Here is a 16925-nt window from a genome sequence, read left to right on the forward strand (position 1 = left end):
TCTAATTAATTGGAAGTGAGGTCCGCGATTGCTATCAACTAACTCGGTACTTTGCAATCAGCTCGAATCTGTTATTCTATTTCTGTGTGATGGGGACTGAATTGAACAGCATCTGTGGCTCCATGCTACAACATTCGCGTTAGCTGAGCAATAGGCAAACACAGTGGATGCACGGATCAAATGTAGGTATGAACGGACTGTGCTATGAACTGCCCATTGGAACACCGAATTTAAAAGCAACACTAGGCACCCCAATTGATCCTGAGAATGCGGCAGAACATGAATATAACAAGGGTGAATCAGGATTTTGAAAATGCAGCGTGAAAGGTATAAGACACTGCTAAACAACAAAAAAATTATGAGTTTACTGGAGCGCACTAACAGTACAAAGCTACGGTTAATGTGACGCAAAATAACAAAACGTAAGGGAAATTCACTCCAGATTAATCGTAACTGATCTTCGTAACTTGTCGTGAAAACGTCATACAACTACGGCACTGAAATTCTCAGTGGCAATGTTTTCTCCATTTCTTTATTGAATTAAGTAAGACCACTGTTGGATACGAAAGTTTCCACTTTGGCATACAGTACCCAGAATATACACTCCTGGAAATGGAAAAAAGAACACATTGACACCGGTGTGTCAGATCCACCATACTTGCTCCGGACACTGCGAGAGGGCTGTACAAGCAATGATCACACGCACGGCACAGCGGACACACCAGGAACCGCGGTGTTGGCCGTCGAATGGCGCTAGCTGCGCAGCATTTGTGCACTGCCGCCGTCAGTGTCAGCCAGTTTGCCGTGGCATACGGAGCTCCATCGCAGTCTTTAACATTGGTAGCATGCCGCGACAGCGTGGACGTGAACCGTATGTGCAGTTGACGGACTTTGAGCGAGGGCGTATAGTGGGCATGCGGGAGGCCGGGTGGGCGTCCGCCGAATTGCTCAACACGTGGGGCGTGAGGTCTCCACAGTACATCGATGTTGTCGCCAGTGGTCGGCGGAAGGTGCACGTGCCCGTCGACCTGGGACCGGACCGCAGCGACGCACGGATGCACGCCAAGACCGCAGGATCCTACGCAGTGCCGTAGGGGACCGCACCGCCACTTCCCAGCAAATTAGGGACACTGATGCTCCTGGGGTATCGGCGAGGACCATTCACAACCGTCTCCATGAAGCTGGGCTACGGTCCCGCACACCGTTAGGCCGTCTTCCGCTCACGCCCCAACATCGTGCAGCCCGCCTCCAGTGGTGTCGCGACAGGCGTGAATGGAGGGACGAATGGAGACGTGTCGTCTTCAGCGATGAGAGTCGCTTCTGCCTTGGTGCCAATGATGGTCGTATGCGTGTTTGGCGCCGTGCAGGTGAGCGCCACAATCAGGACTGCATACGACCGAGGCACACAGGGCCAACACCCGGCATCATGGTGTGGGGAGCGATCTCCTACACTGGCCGTACACCACTGGTGATCGTCGAGGGGACACTGAATAGTGCACGGTACATCCAAACCGTCATCGAACCCATCGTTCTACCATTCCTAGACCAGCAAGGGAACTTGCTGTTCCAACAGGACAATGCACGTCCGCATGTATCCTGTGCCACCCAACGTGCTCTAGAAGGTGTAAGGCAACTACCCTGGCCAGCAAGATCTCCGGATCTGTCCCCCATTGAGCATGTTTGGAACTGGATGAAGCGTCGTCTCACGCGGTCTGCACGTCCAGCACGAACGCTGGTCCAACTGAGGCGCCAGGTGGAAATGGCATGGCAAGCCGTTCCACAGGACTACATCCAGCATCTCTACGATCGTCTCGATGGGAGAATAGCAGCCTGCATTGCTGCGAAAGGTGGATATACACTGTACTAGTGCCGACATTGTGCATGCTCTGTTGCCTGTGTCTATGTGCCTGTGGTTCTGTCAGTGTGATCATGTGATGTACCTGACCCCAGGAATGTGTCAATAAAGTTTCCCCTTCCTGGGACAATGAATTCACTGTGTTCTTATTTCAATTTCCAGGAGTGTATTTTTACACCATGCTCGTGTAATAATGTCTGGATAAAATTAAGTTTCATACCTGCACAGCTTTACTTAAAAAAGTAATCTTAATAATGAGAGGAAGCAACTTTCTTAACATAGTAAAATAGCGATACACATTTCGCACCTCTGTAGACAGAAAGCGATGGAGATAAGACATCGTCAGATACTTGGAACCGAATGTGAGTGCCTTTCTAAGATCTCTGTATCGTGAGAGCGAGAAAACAGGCGTGGTCCTCTTTGGATTAGTCTTAATAACAGGAAAAAGGGTTATCGGATCATCCTTATGAGTCAGTGTGAAAGCTGGTGTATGTACAATCTAGATTTTGCATCCGAATCAACAACGGATCGTGCTATTGGCACCTAATACAAAAACTGACAATACGCGGGAAAAAAAAGAGAGAATACCACAATTAGACAGTCAAATAACCCACCTATCTGATTGATCATTTGATTAAAAGTGTTTTATTATTGCCTAAGTTACAACGATTAGAAAGATAACACAGGTCTTCTACTATCTCCAATTTAGAAGCCACGGAGTCCTTGGGAATTAATTTCATTATCCAACAATTACCCATAAACGTATGTTTTAGCAATGCGGGCATCCGGTTTAATTGATACACGTTAAAAATTTCTTTAAATTTTTTTTTTAAACTACTAAACATCATTTGGAAACTGCATTAGCTGTCGATGCTCCTTTACTGCACGGCTATACACGACCGGTTTTGCGATATTGTAGTTGCTTCTGTAGGTGTAAAAGATCTAGTAAATAAATAATACAGAAATGCGAGGTATTTCAAAACACGAAAAGAGGGAGTGAAATACTCACATAGCTAATTTATCATTAAGCCTTTGAAACAGTGTGGTCTCCCAATTTCGAATGGCGCTTGTCATTAAAATTGCGAATTAAAAAAGATAGTGGGTTATCTAGAAAAAGAAGATTAGTGGTAGTTGGAGAGAACACTGCAAGCCGCCTTTTTAGACCCAAACGGAACATGGCATAAGGACCCGAAACACTGTGTGGATATAACTTAGGCTGAAGCGAAAGAATGATGGCTGAGCAGACTAGTAAAATCGGCGTAGCCAGCAAGAAGTCACATGCAGTAACCGTGACTATGCCTACACTGGGAAGGTCACCCCATCGCATGAGCTACAGTCGCAGGTTCGAATCCTGCCTCGGGCATGGATGTGTGTGATGTCCTTAGGTTAGTTAGGTTTAAGTAGTTCTAAGTTCTAGGGAACTGATGACCTCAGAAGTTAAGTCCTATAGTGCTCAGAGTCATCTAGCCACCGCATGAAGGTGTAGAAACGGTAAGTATTGAGAAAACTGACGTTGGGCAATGCTCCCCGAGAGGAGAAGTGAGAAATAGTGGAATACCTTGTTAGACGGTGCAAAATCGGCGCGGAAGTAACACTGCTACATTTTTACGTCTTATTATTAGTTTTTAGGTTTAATTAGTATTTTATTTTAGAAGAAAATCTGTTTGTTTCACTATGTTTCTCTTGTTATTGCCATCAGAGTTTTTAATAATTTTTAACAGTTTCTTTATAAATTTTAATAATTTTGATGAACCTCATTTTTAAGGTAATTTTGTAATTTTCTCATTATTTGTGATTCATCAAAATAATTTTGAACTATTCTATCGCAGCAATTTTCACTATACTGACGTAATTTCATAATTTAATGTTAGTTACTTTCATGTTGTATGGATCATTTTGCACGATAAATCATCATGATGTGGAACGAGTCATTTTACATTCATATTGCAAATTAATTGTACATCTGTTTGTACTCTTAACATCACCATACAACTTTTTTCCCAAAATGAAAACAAGATATTCAGATTAAGTTAGTAATTCCTACCCATCACCTTTTACACATTACAAGCATAGCAATTCTTCTACGGGTAGAAGGAGTCGTCAAGGAGAAACTTTTTCAATTGGTGGACAGGGCTAATGAAATCTGTGAGCCAGCTTATTTGAAAGAGGAACTAAACCACTTGCGAACCGCTTTCCAGAAAAATGGGCACGCTGGCAAGGAGATAGATAGAGCACTCCATCCCAGAAGAAAAATGTCCGAAAACGTGCAACAACAACAACCATCGGTGGGGAAAGGTTTTCTTCCATTCATCCACAATATTACGGACCGTATCGGGAAAGTGCTGGCCAAGTTCAGAGTAGAAACAGTCTTCAGACCCACCAAGAAGATTAGTGAATGCATAAGATCGGCGAAAGATGCACGACACTCTTTAGCTACTCCTGGTGTGTATACGATTCCGTGTAGTTGTGGGAAGTTTTACATTGGAACCACAAAAAGAAGTATCAATACTCGCCTAACTGAACATAAAAGGAACTGTCGACTGGGACACACGGACAAATCGGCTGTAGCGGAACATGTTTTTGAAACGGGTGACCATGAAATAAAATTTAGTGAGACGAGCGTGCTAACTAAGACATCGCATTATTATGCACGTATGTATAGAGAGGCTGTAGAGATTTTTAAACACCACAATAGTTTTAACGGGAAAGAAGAAGGCTTGAAGCTAGATAAGATATGGCGATCGACTCTGTACCAAAGATGTGACAATCGATTACCTTCGATCGAGAGTAATGACGCCAGCCAGAGATAGTTTTACTGTTGACAACACGTGACGAGTGGTGGCGCCCTCTACGCGCTCTATATAAACAAGACCCCCATGGCCTAGCAGCCAGTCGTAGACTCACCTCAGATGATGTTGCCCGCAGCTGGCAACGAAACGTCAGGGAGAAGTATATCTACTATTGGACCACTGCCTCTTTGCCCGGAAGTTTTAATTACTGAAGACGCCGGCCGTGAAAGCCTACACGCTACGATTAGCTGAAACTTTGTTCTGGCATTTGAAAAAATTACTTATGTGCAAATTGTTCTACGAATGATTTAAATCTCTAACATTCCACGAAGCTGTGGGATTACAACTAGATGACACCGACATCTTGCCACGATATTTCGGCCGATACTCACTTAGCCATCTACGATGAGAAATAATTCAAAACCCAAGATCGCTCAAGTACTGTTTACTGGATAACCGGTTTCAACAGTCTAAAGGTGCCATCATCGGATCTGTGAAGATATAACATGACAGGTTTGAGGGAGGGCTTACATGAGTTAGACTATATACATTACTATTAGTAGGGTACCACATACCTGAATGTAGATTTATCAACCATTTGGATATAACGATACATGGGGCAGACCAGCTGATATAAAATTATTGTCACAAGAAATCAGAAAAACAACTGCTCTCATGGTCATTCTTTTCCATAAAATGTGTAAAACTGAAGTCACAAGATGGAATTATCTGGTAGATGGCCGCTGCTCGCCTAACAACGATCGGCATCACACTGCCCTATTCCGCGCAGGTATACCTGCTGCGATTCTAGCGGTTTACAAACGGCCACTAGATAGCGCTGCCCAAGCATTGTACACACAGTCCCACGGTATAACCACCCAACACTACTGCAATACATCTTTAACGCTTTTCGCCGACAGCACCGAGAGCGCAACGGCCAAGGTAACTGGCTGGGAATCGGAGAACCCGGGTTCGCATCTCGAAGAAACCTAGCGGGTGTTCTTCTTTTCGTTTGTATATTTCCATATCTCAATTTACAGGGATAGGAGGGTTAATAAGGTAAGTAAATCAATAAGCCAGTTACCTTGGCCGTTGCGCTGTCGGTGCTGTCGGCGAAAAGCGTTTACCATGTGGCTACAGGAGCGGCAGTTGCAAAAGTTTCTTACCTCCATTTCTAGAAAAGTATGCGTTTTCTGACCCCATATCTCATGACGGAAAATGCTCTATTTACAATTATCGATCGATCCCGCCAATTTTGAGTCGATTGCTCGTTATAACCTTTAGTGGTGATTTTCTCAAAAACGCGGGGGTGTTGACCCAAAATATCTTAGATTCCTTCGTTTTAGGTTGTACACAAGCGACCTGCCAAATTTGAGCCGAATCGGTTGGGCGTGTCTGAGGCCTTCCCCTTGTTAGACACAATGTGACGAGTGATTGAAACCCGTATGCTGGGCTTTCCCTGTCTGGGCAATACGGCCTTAGGTATCGTAAGCGCTAAAAAACTACTAAGTTGCTATAAAAGGATCTCACCGTCTATATACTCATTATGAACCTAGAACGGACCGACTATGAAAACCTGCATAGGCACATGAACTTAAGGAATGCCAGGTCAGAAACAAACCGAGGGGGCATCTTCGATGAGTCTTACACTGGTGAATGCTGAAGCACGCCGTAAATCTTAGACCAGAAATTGGCGCAGAGACACATGCAAGAGGTTATAGCTGCGCGACTGCCCTCTGTCGAATTTAGTGCGTTCTGTCAAATATTGCTCCATTTGGCAAGGAACCCCTTGAGTGCGAGGCTGCAGGCCTCATTTGGAAAAATATTAACTGTTAATGATTTTATGTCGTCTCGTTGTCTCTGTAGAGCTGTACCATGGGAATCAAGACCAGGATGTTGTTTGGTGACCGGTATCCTCTATCTGTAACACAGATTGCACACACAGATTAACTAGGTTCTTTATTGATAAAGACAAAAGTTACTTAACTGAATAAGATGGTTGTAGTGCTACAAGCTCTTCTGTATAGTCCATGTTAGCCTCACTGCTGGTGAAGTACAAAACCTGCAGTGTACTCTTTTATTGTTGCTATGTGCAGCCTGCCTCTGAGTTCGCGAACTGCTACTGAGATTGCCACTGGGCTGCGAGTGATGACACCGGAACTCGCTCGGTGCGACACTCTGCAGCAGACTGTGGCGGAATGGACCCTCCGATCCTGGGCGGCGATTTAAATACTGGCGGGCGAGAGGGCACCTTTCCTGCGATTCCGTTTTTGGCATCTGTCGAAGTTCTCGCAACCTCTTTGCCGCATGTTGTGCTGGCGCCAGCTTCCACCAGCATAAATGACTCATCATATACATCAGGAGGATGACAGAAAATGAGAAAGTGAAGCGCAGAGATCAACCTTATATGAGATGGATGTATTACACTTCACAAAAAAGGCACTGTCCACATTCAAGAAATGTTCAAAACAAACCAATAACTGGCACTGCATGAAAAATGGCGCGCCACACTGTCCGCAATGGTTTGCACCATCATGATGGAAGGCGCACTCCTTGGGAGTTATAAACCGTGCAACATGGTCAGCTAGGAATCCAGTCATTAAGAATATATGTAGAATCATATTAGTATAATGGGTCAATGAGAAGTAGTGGAAGCCGATGGCATGCTGCTGAAAACGAAGCAATCTGTTGTGGAGACTGTTGTGGAACTGGCTACCCTTTGAGGTGTAGCTGCAGACAGTGCGATAATAAGTTTTACAGGCCTAGAAAAATATCCAGAGGCTGAATTCGTCCAGTGGCTCCATGTGGTATGAATTGCAATTTCACACACGTTTCAGGACGGATAGTTTGCTCTAAGGGAGTACGATTTTTATACGCAGATCAGGAATCAAGCAAACGCAAGTTACTATTTCCAGTTACTAGCCAAAAGCGTGCTCATACCATAGTTGTAGTTCTCTTACGCCTATTTCTCCACCTTTGCTTGCTGTGACGATACGCTATTCCCCTGCAGGATCACACACACGAGGAAGAATCGTAGGGGACAGAGCGCATCCAACTTCTCACAACACAATAAATAACTATCCAGCCAATCTACCATCCATATCAACAGTCGGCATAGTTGTATAAGAATGCGTCAAGGCACTGATGCTAGTTGAGCTTGATTCAACTCTCTTGGTACCTCTTAATTTCAGAGATCCTTCGATCTGCATTTCTTCTTCAAATCCTGATATGTCGGATTTGAAAACCGAATCCTTTACTGAACAATGGGATAAGTTAGCTTGTCTCACTTACAAATTTTCAGGTCTATTTCGCAGTTTGCTGTGCATCATCAAGTTGACGCCTTGTTTGAAATTTTGTTGTCTTACGCCTTCCAATTCTATAGCCGTGACTGAAATTATGCAGCCATCCATTGCCTACCTTGAAATTACTGTAATCCATGTCGCATGCAGTTTGACGTGTATAACGTAGCAGATCACTATCATGCACCCCCGTAAAGTGTTTCGAACATCCTTGAAATGTGCGAACAATAGTTTTTGTAATAAGTGTACCTTGTCCTCCCTTCGATATCCGTAGTTTTTCTTATGCGCTACGCATACATAATGCTGCCTACTTATTCGGAACCTATTCGTAATTTACTTTTACTATGCTGCGGATTATCTTCTATGTACGTAATTATAATTAGTATCCGCTCCTTGGACAACGACTGTATTTTACTACGTTTGACTGAAGACGGGATTTGTGGCTACCTGGCCGGCAAGGATTACGAACTGCATGGCTCGACACTTCTTTCAGACCACACATTCTACCGACTCATCTATGAGAAACGCTAACATTTCGTCTATCACTTCTTTCTCACTCTGAGAAATTTCTTCGGTTCATTTCTGACGAAAAGCCAATTTCGGCAACTGTTGTTGAAGATATAATGCAGTGTTTGCTCTGTTTATCGTTGGCATGCTCTGATTTGTAACAACACCACTAACACTGTAGCACTGATGTGAGTTACGCGTCGACTAAGCATTTCAACTACGCTCCGTAGCCACATAGTGTGCTCAGCACTGGATACCTTCAGTAGTGCCCACCTGGTTGCCATTAGCAGCTAATGTTGTGGTTGCATGGCAGACAATAAGTCGGTCGTCGAATCCCATAAACATCATTGCCCTTCTGGGACCTCACACTCAATCGGTTCCTTGTGAGTCGTGCAACTGCATGCGTAACGGTGCTATTGAATACACGCCCTGTGTCGCTCTGCGGTCCCGTGTACTTAAAATGTAGTGGTGAAGTCCATAGACAAGTCTTTTAGTCGAATTCTTTCTGAAGATATAAAGGAAATCACCGAATTCCACTGTCATCATTGCGATTAATGAGATCTATACCAAACGGAGTAATAATTTAATTCTGGAATGATCTCGTCGTGTCCAAGATTTCGGTGACAGATAACCCCCATTAAGTCCTTTTTAGATACAGTATTCTCTTATGGCTAACTTACTTGGCTGATAAAGACGAAAATTTTCCACGCACCTTTCATGTAGGGGAGAGTATTGTACCTGGAGGGCAGTGTACTTAGAGACATGTGATGCTTTCTGGTCGGTGTTTTAATGGAGTAACCATTTACGATTCACATGAAACAATAAGCATTAGGAACCACCAAAAGAAGTTTCCTGCATTTTCTACAGTTTTTGCTGTTGTGAGACACGAGACTGTGTTTTGAGTAGCGTCTGTAGATATTGCGTATTCTACATAATTAAGCGCTGTATAATACATTAAAGTAATTAGAAGGATACTGTTAGTTCTTCAGTTAAACTTATGGTCAGTAAAATTCAACATATTTTTAAGAGTAGTGACTAATTCCAACCAAATATTACCCACATACAAGACGATTGGCCTGGGCTTCAAAAGCTCTTTCTCCTTTTGAACTAGTGAGTGATCACAATTCTTTATCATTGAAGTTATAGTAACCTGATGTGGAGCGTATCCATTATCTTTAGACACAGGTTGTAGATGTTCCAGCTTCTTTCGAAAGGCTGTCTCTATCAGACACAACACGTTCTTGTTGCAACGAGGTTCGAAAACCCCCATAGTTTGTGATGGATGGTGGCAGGAACTAAAGTAAACTCCTGCCGAACAGGCCATGAAGGCCCAACGATCCGACCGGCCGCCGTGTCATCCTCAGCCCATAGGCGTCATTGGATGCGGATATGGAGGAGTATGCGGTCAGCAAACCGCACTCCCGGCCGTATGTCAATTTCCGAAACCGGACCCGCTACTTCTCAATCAAGTAGCTCCTCAGTTTGCCTCAGAAGGGCTGAGGGCACCCCGCTTGCCAACAGCGCTCGGCAGACCGGATGGTCACCCATCCAAGTGCTAATAGTGGCAGATAAGGTCTTGCAAATATAGGTCCGTAAATATGGGCTCTCGGTGAATGGAATATCCTAATGAACCATCCACTTCCCGATTAACTAGGACGACTAGAAGCGATAAACAACCGCATTCTTCCCTCTTCCATTGCAAATTGGATGTTCTCCTGGATTGAATACAAACGATAAAATTGCAACATCTCTCCTTCGCTGTATGGTCGCACTACGAAACATCATCGCCATTTCATCATAATAATTTTGACATAATTTTCGTTGACTAGAGTCCTGCTCTCACCTGAAAGTGTTTCGAAGGACAGGCGGCGTGGATGCAATACAGAGAGCTCTAAACTTGACAGAAGCAGAGCGATGCATATGCACCAGCACACCAATTTTTGCTATAAACATTGCGACTTGCTCCAGCAATCTCCAGCCACAAACTCAACTCAAAAAGGCTGAATTGTTGTCAGCCGAAGCATCCTGGCAAGTTGTCGACGTCTTCCGGCTGCAGTCCCGGAACTTTGCGAAGTACTTAATATCCCGGGAAAACGTCAAGAATCACACCATTACATCCATTTGTAAAGTACGACATTCGTTTTTGGCGTAGAAGTCCACCGTGTTTTTGCGTCTTTTTAAATATATTTATTACCCATGCGTCTCCTTTAGTCTGGAATTACATGTATTTACAGCCTTGAAGCATCGCGTATGTTAGCAGACCCACAGCTAAACATAAAGGTAAGATCCGCTTGCTCACGAAATGAATATCCTGCCACAGTTCGATAGGACACTTAGTAGGTAACTCCACCGCTACACGTGTGGTACGTTACACCAGCTAACCACGAAAGTACACAAATGTTAAATGTAAATGCCTTCCCATAGTAACACATCGACATCGAGAATACTAAGCGTGCATCAGAAGACTAATTGTTATCAATAGTAAGGGCACTATCTCATCAAAAAAATCCGAACACAGTCAGTAGACATTAATATGGAATGTGACCACTCTCCGTCTCTATGATGCCTTTGAGCTCTGCTGGGGACAGTGTCAGTGAGGTGTCTGGGTGTATGTAGATGAATGGGAGCCGGTTCTTCATCGAGACTTGAAACCAGAGAATGTTGTGATGTTGGACGCGAGGGCGTGGAGCGAAGCTGTTCCGTAGCGTTTAAGTTGGGACCGTGAGCAATCCAGTCCACTTCAGGAATGTTACTATGCACAAACCCTTGCTTCACAGATGCTGCTTTCAGACACAGCGCACTGTCATGTTGATACAACTATTGTCTCCAAATGGTCCCTCTACTTTATGGAGCACAAAGTGCTATAAAATGTGTTCATACCCATCTACATTTAAAGTTTTCTTAAGTGGGATAAGGTGACGACAACTTAACGACGAGCAACACCCTCATACCGTAAAAGCACCTACTCCGTGCTTCGCTGTTCACACTACACCTAATGAGAGGCAACGGTCTCCAGGCACCTGTCAAACTCAAACCCTTCCATCGGACTGCCGCGGTTATAACGTGATTCACCACTTCAGACCACGCGTTTCCATGCACGCACTGTACAGGGTCGGCGCCTTAACACCACCTCAAGTATCGCTTGGCAATGACCACAGACATGTGTGACGTATGAGGGGCTGCTCGATCATTATACCTTATACCTCATTCTTTTTAACTCCCTACGCCTAGTCACTGTGCCTATGATTTCATGCGATTCTTTACAGCCACGCTTCTGCAATGTTGGACGGTGTCTGTCCGTCCGTATGTGATGATCACCTGGTCCTGGATTAGCTGCAGTTGCTCCCTCACATTTCCGTTTCACAATTGCATCATGAACAATCGACTTGGGCACCTTTAGAAGGGCTGAAATGTACCGGGTGACCAAAAAAGTCAGTATAAATTTGAAAACTGAATAAATCATGGAATAATGTAGATAGAGAGGTACAAATTGACACACATGCTTGGAATGACACGGGGTTTTATTAGAACTAAAAAAATACAAAAGTTCAAAAAATGTCGGACAGATGGCGATTCATCTGATCAGAATAGCAGCAATTAGCATAACAAAGTAAGACAAAGCAAAGATGATGTTCTATACAGGACATACTCAATATGTCCACCATCATTCCTCAACAATAGCTGTAGTCGAGGAACAATGTTGTGAACAACACTGTAAAGCATGTCCGGAGTTATGGTGAGGCATTGGCGTCGGTTGTTGTCTTTCAGTATCCCTAGAGATGTCGGTCGATCACGATACACTTGCGCCTTCAGGTAACCCCAAAGCCAATAATCGCACGGACTGAGGTCTGGGGACCTGGGAGGCCAATCATGACGAAAGTGGCTGCTGAGCTCACGATTATCACCAAACGACGCGCGCAAGAGATCTTTCACGCGTCTAGCAATATGGGGTGAGCGCCAGTCTGCATAAACACCGTACGTTCCAGCAGGTGTTTATCAGCCAGGCTGGGGATGATGCGATTCTGTAACATATCGGCGTACCTCTCACCCGTCACGGTAGCAGTTTTGCTGCCCAGCGCCATCTGTCGGACATTTTGTGAACTTTGTTTTTTTTGTTGTAATAAGACCCCATGTCATTGCAAGCATGTGTGTCAATTTTTAGCTCTCTATCTACATTATTCCGTGGTTTATTAAGTTTTCAAATTTATACTGACTTTTTGATCACCCGGTACTTGCTGGATGACATCCAGTCATTGGTGCACGGTCGAGGAGCCTTAACGCTCCTGATCGGCCTATTCTGCTGTTATTGTTTCTCCTCCTACTCCCCACTGCCATTTGTACTGGCGGGGCCGCCTCTGTAGGATTTAGTCGTCCACTGTGCGCTTTAGAGGATTTGGGATAGTGGATATGTTTGGATTATATAACTAAATAAATGCTTATTGTTGTTTACAAATTTCAGTTATTTTACTTCGCAACGTTTTGGACGTTATTCATTTATTTACTCGATCGCCATTTACAAGGCGAAATATTAAACTAGGACATTAACAGCATTAAAATGACACATTCAGCATTACTTAATTACATAATGCAATATAATTACAATAATTCAGTGGCATTGACCGTGAGGCTATGTATATCCTCCAGTTCACCATTAAAACCATGCACAGTACACTCGATCAAGTGGGCCATTGTTTGATTGTGTCTACATTCGCACTGAGGGTCATTCTCGAGGCCCCATGTTGTCATCATCTCCCTGCATCTTCCGATACCCGTCCTTACACAGTTCAGCGTAGTTCGCCGTCTTCTGGAAAGCTGAAATCCATCTATTTCTATGCTTGGGTCAGTAACAACTTTTCTGTTCTTTAATGTGCTTCTACTCCATGAAATTTTCCATTCTTTTTCTCGGTCGACTGTTTACCATAGAGGTGACCTCGATCTCAGGCGATTTCTTGATGTCAGGTCCTGATGTATGGGAGGGTTTGGGTTTGCCAGAATTTTGCTATATTCTCTTGATCTCTCCTGATTTCAGGTGGTGCCACGTTAGAGAGTACGGGTATCCAATCTATATGTGTAGGTCTAAGTGCTCCCGCTATTGTTCTCATTGTTTCTCTTAGCTGAATATCGGTTTTTGATATATGCGCTTTTGTGGCCCACACAGGTGAACAATACTCGGCCAGACTGTATACCAGGGCAAAGCCTGAAGTTCTCAGGCTATTTGCATCACATCCCCAGGTGGCTCTGGTGAGTTTGGCAAGAATTGCATTTCTTGATTTCAGTTTTTGTTTTGTGTCCTCTAGATGGGCTCTGTACATTAGGAAGCGGTCGAGCTTTACTTCATGGTATAGAGGATTATCTTCATGTTTAACGTTCTGTGGTTATTCATGCAGATGTTCAGCTTTCTCTTGGCTTCTCTGTTATTCAGACGCTTGTTTACACTTACTGTCTTGTCTGGATTCTTTTGCAGATGCCGTTTGGTGCAGTAAAGGTGCAACAGGTTTAGGTCTTGAACTTGATCACAGCAATTTCTTTTAAGACTAAAATCTGCTTGCTGCGTTGGTAGGGTGCGTTCTAAATATGGGGAGAGTCTGATCATCAGAATTCTCTCAAATCGAGGGCTGGAAGTTAAATAGTGGCAACTATTTATTCACAATCGATACAAAAGAGTTACATGATCGCACCTGTTACTGTTCTTCAAAGTAGTCACCAGCGTTGTGTAGAACCAGATGCCAGCTATGTGGAAGGCGTAGTATACCGTTACCAGAGCCTGTTCAGGTGCGAATGGAGTGGTCTTAAGTTAAGGTGGTTCTTGTGTACGACAGTGATGGTGTTATCCTAAAGCATTACATACCTCCTCGGCAGACCGTTAATGCACAGTATTACTGTTCGTGCAATTTTGTCATATGATGACATGATGGTGACCGTGACTGTTGTTTGAAGACAAATGTTGATGGTGTTAGGGCAGCAACCAGCCACAAATTTACTTTCAGTTCCTTCATTCAAAGGGTACCGTTACCGGTTTCGAATCGTTGTGGTTCATCCTCAGACAGTTTAGACGGTTTCTTTAAGACATGTGGTGTGTTTTTTATAGATTAATTGTCCTAAAATATAAATAATACATAATTATAAACACGCCACACACAGATGGTTGCGTTATAGATTTTCGTTGCATGTGACTTACGTGAAACGTCGGTTTGGAGCGTTTGTTTTCATAACCGACGTTTCACGTAAGTCACATGCAACGAAAATCTGTAACGCAACCATCTGTGTGTGGCGTGTTTATAATTATGTATTATTTATATTTTAGGACAGTTAATCTATAAAAAACACACCACATGTCATAAAGATAGCGTGTAAACCGTCTGAGGGTGAATCACAACGATTCGAAACCGGTAACGGTACCCTTTGAATAAAGGAACTGAAAGTTAATTTGTGGCTTGTTGCTGTCCTAACACCATCATCAACATTACTGTTCGTTTTTGGAGCATCACCTGCAACGAGCTTTGCGAAAGAAGCTGTGAAACGTCCTGTGCAACCCACCCATTATTTTGCATGACAATGCGCAGGCGCATACAGCGCAAGCTGTGGCTGCTCTGTTCGGTCGATGGGACTGAGAAGTACTGTACCATTCACAATACTCCCCGGACTTAGGTCCTTGTGACTTTGATTTGATTCCGAAGATGAAGGAACCACTTTGTGACATTCGCTTCAGAACTGTTCCAGAGATTCGAGAGGCAGTAGACCGCTCCATTCGCAACATCAACAGAGCAGGCTCTGCTAACGGTGTACTACGCCTTCCACACCGCCGGCAACGGGGTTCTACACAACGCTGGAGACTACTTTGAAGGACAGTAACAGGTGCAAACATGTGACTCTTTTCTATCGGTTCTGAATAAATAGATGCCACTCTTTGAGTTCCAACCCTCGTAATTTATAGATAGTGCATAAAAGAGAAACTGGTGTAAAATATATGGGGTTGTTCCTAGACTTCTCTGGTTTCAGGACAGCGACTACCTCGGCTTCTTTCCCTACAGTAAGACGTAAACTTCCCTTAGTAACCATAAAATGAAAGATTTCTTTTTTCCTTAATTTTTGTGGCGAGAGTCCTCTGAAACGTTTCTTAATGTGTAGTAATCAATGGAGCAGGTAGTAGTAAGATACTCGGCTCCGGGAAACTAAAGTTCTTACACAACCACATTCTTTTTATTTGCCACAGGTACTAGCGAATGAAATTTGGGACAACTTAAAAAAGAAAATCTTCAAGTAGTCATAACAAAAGTTGAGAAATGCTACTTGCAAGCAGGTAACATTTAAACTTATCACAGCTGGAAGATAGCTGGAAGACGCTTGAAAGACCATTTTCCACAGACGTAACAAACAACCTTCAATTAACCAATTACGGTTAGGACAGCAGGTTTCAAGAAAATTTAACATAGCTACAAAGGGAACACCCTCTAACTGAAAGTTAGAGTAATTTGCAAGATTGCAAGTAATTTACAAGATTAACGGATAGAATAAAACATCATTGATCAAAAGTAGTAACAGAGCTTTAATCTGTTCCTCTAGTAATACCACTGATTCGACACGTCAATCAAGGTCGGCTCCTTATAGATCAGCGTGTAGTTTACAACTTACGAAGTCAACTCGCGCTAATCAGCCACTTGACAGCTTCAACATAATCCAGTTACGTAGATGCAGTTCTAGTTGATCGTTAGTGAAATGTGGTTCAGCACCCTCGAGCCAAAAGTTTAAGGTCAGCTGGCGGTAACTTTCAGTCCACTGCGGAGCATCACCACAAGGAAGTTTACTGCTTAACTGCCACACTTACTCGCGGTCCACCATACTCCATTCCATATGCTGTATAATCATTGAGAACGATTCGTCCGTTGTGTAGCACACCTCTTCAGACCCCAGACGCCATCAACACGACGAAGTATACCGAGCATGACAACCTTCTTGCAGGTGCGTCAGGTGCTATATTTTCTTATCCGCCTCTTCGCTTTCCCCCTATCGGGACGTCATGACGCCCAACGACGAAGCAGCCTTGTGTCTGGCCACGTTCGTAATGCACCGATATGCGCCGGTGCACGGAGCACCATTAATGGGTGAATCTGCCTCATCTATTCAGTAGGGGATGAACAGACGTTTGAAAGCGTTTCACGTTAATGAGGAAAGCCACTTAGCTAATTGTTGACCCAAGGTAAATATTCGTATCAGTTACCATATACAGGGTGATTCACGAAGTTATCGAAATATTGTAATATGCTATCTACAAGTAAAACTAAAGAAAAAGTTCATATAAACATAGGTCCGCAAATGTTTAGTTACGGAGTTACAGCTGATAAAAGATTTTGACTGAAATTTAGCAACTTCGCTAATATGAAGCCATCGCAAAACTGTACGAGGTTAAAGTAAAGCACGATTACCTTTCATTTTGTTGTTATCGATCTGGTGAAGCTAATAAAACATGTCCCAGAC

The sequence above is a fragment of the Schistocerca piceifrons genome, chromosome 6 (genome assembly GCF_021461385.2).
Source record: "Schistocerca piceifrons isolate TAMUIC-IGC-003096 chromosome 6, iqSchPice1.1, whole genome shotgun sequence".
NCBI lineage: Eukaryota > Metazoa > Arthropoda > Insecta > Orthoptera > Acrididae > Schistocerca > Schistocerca piceifrons.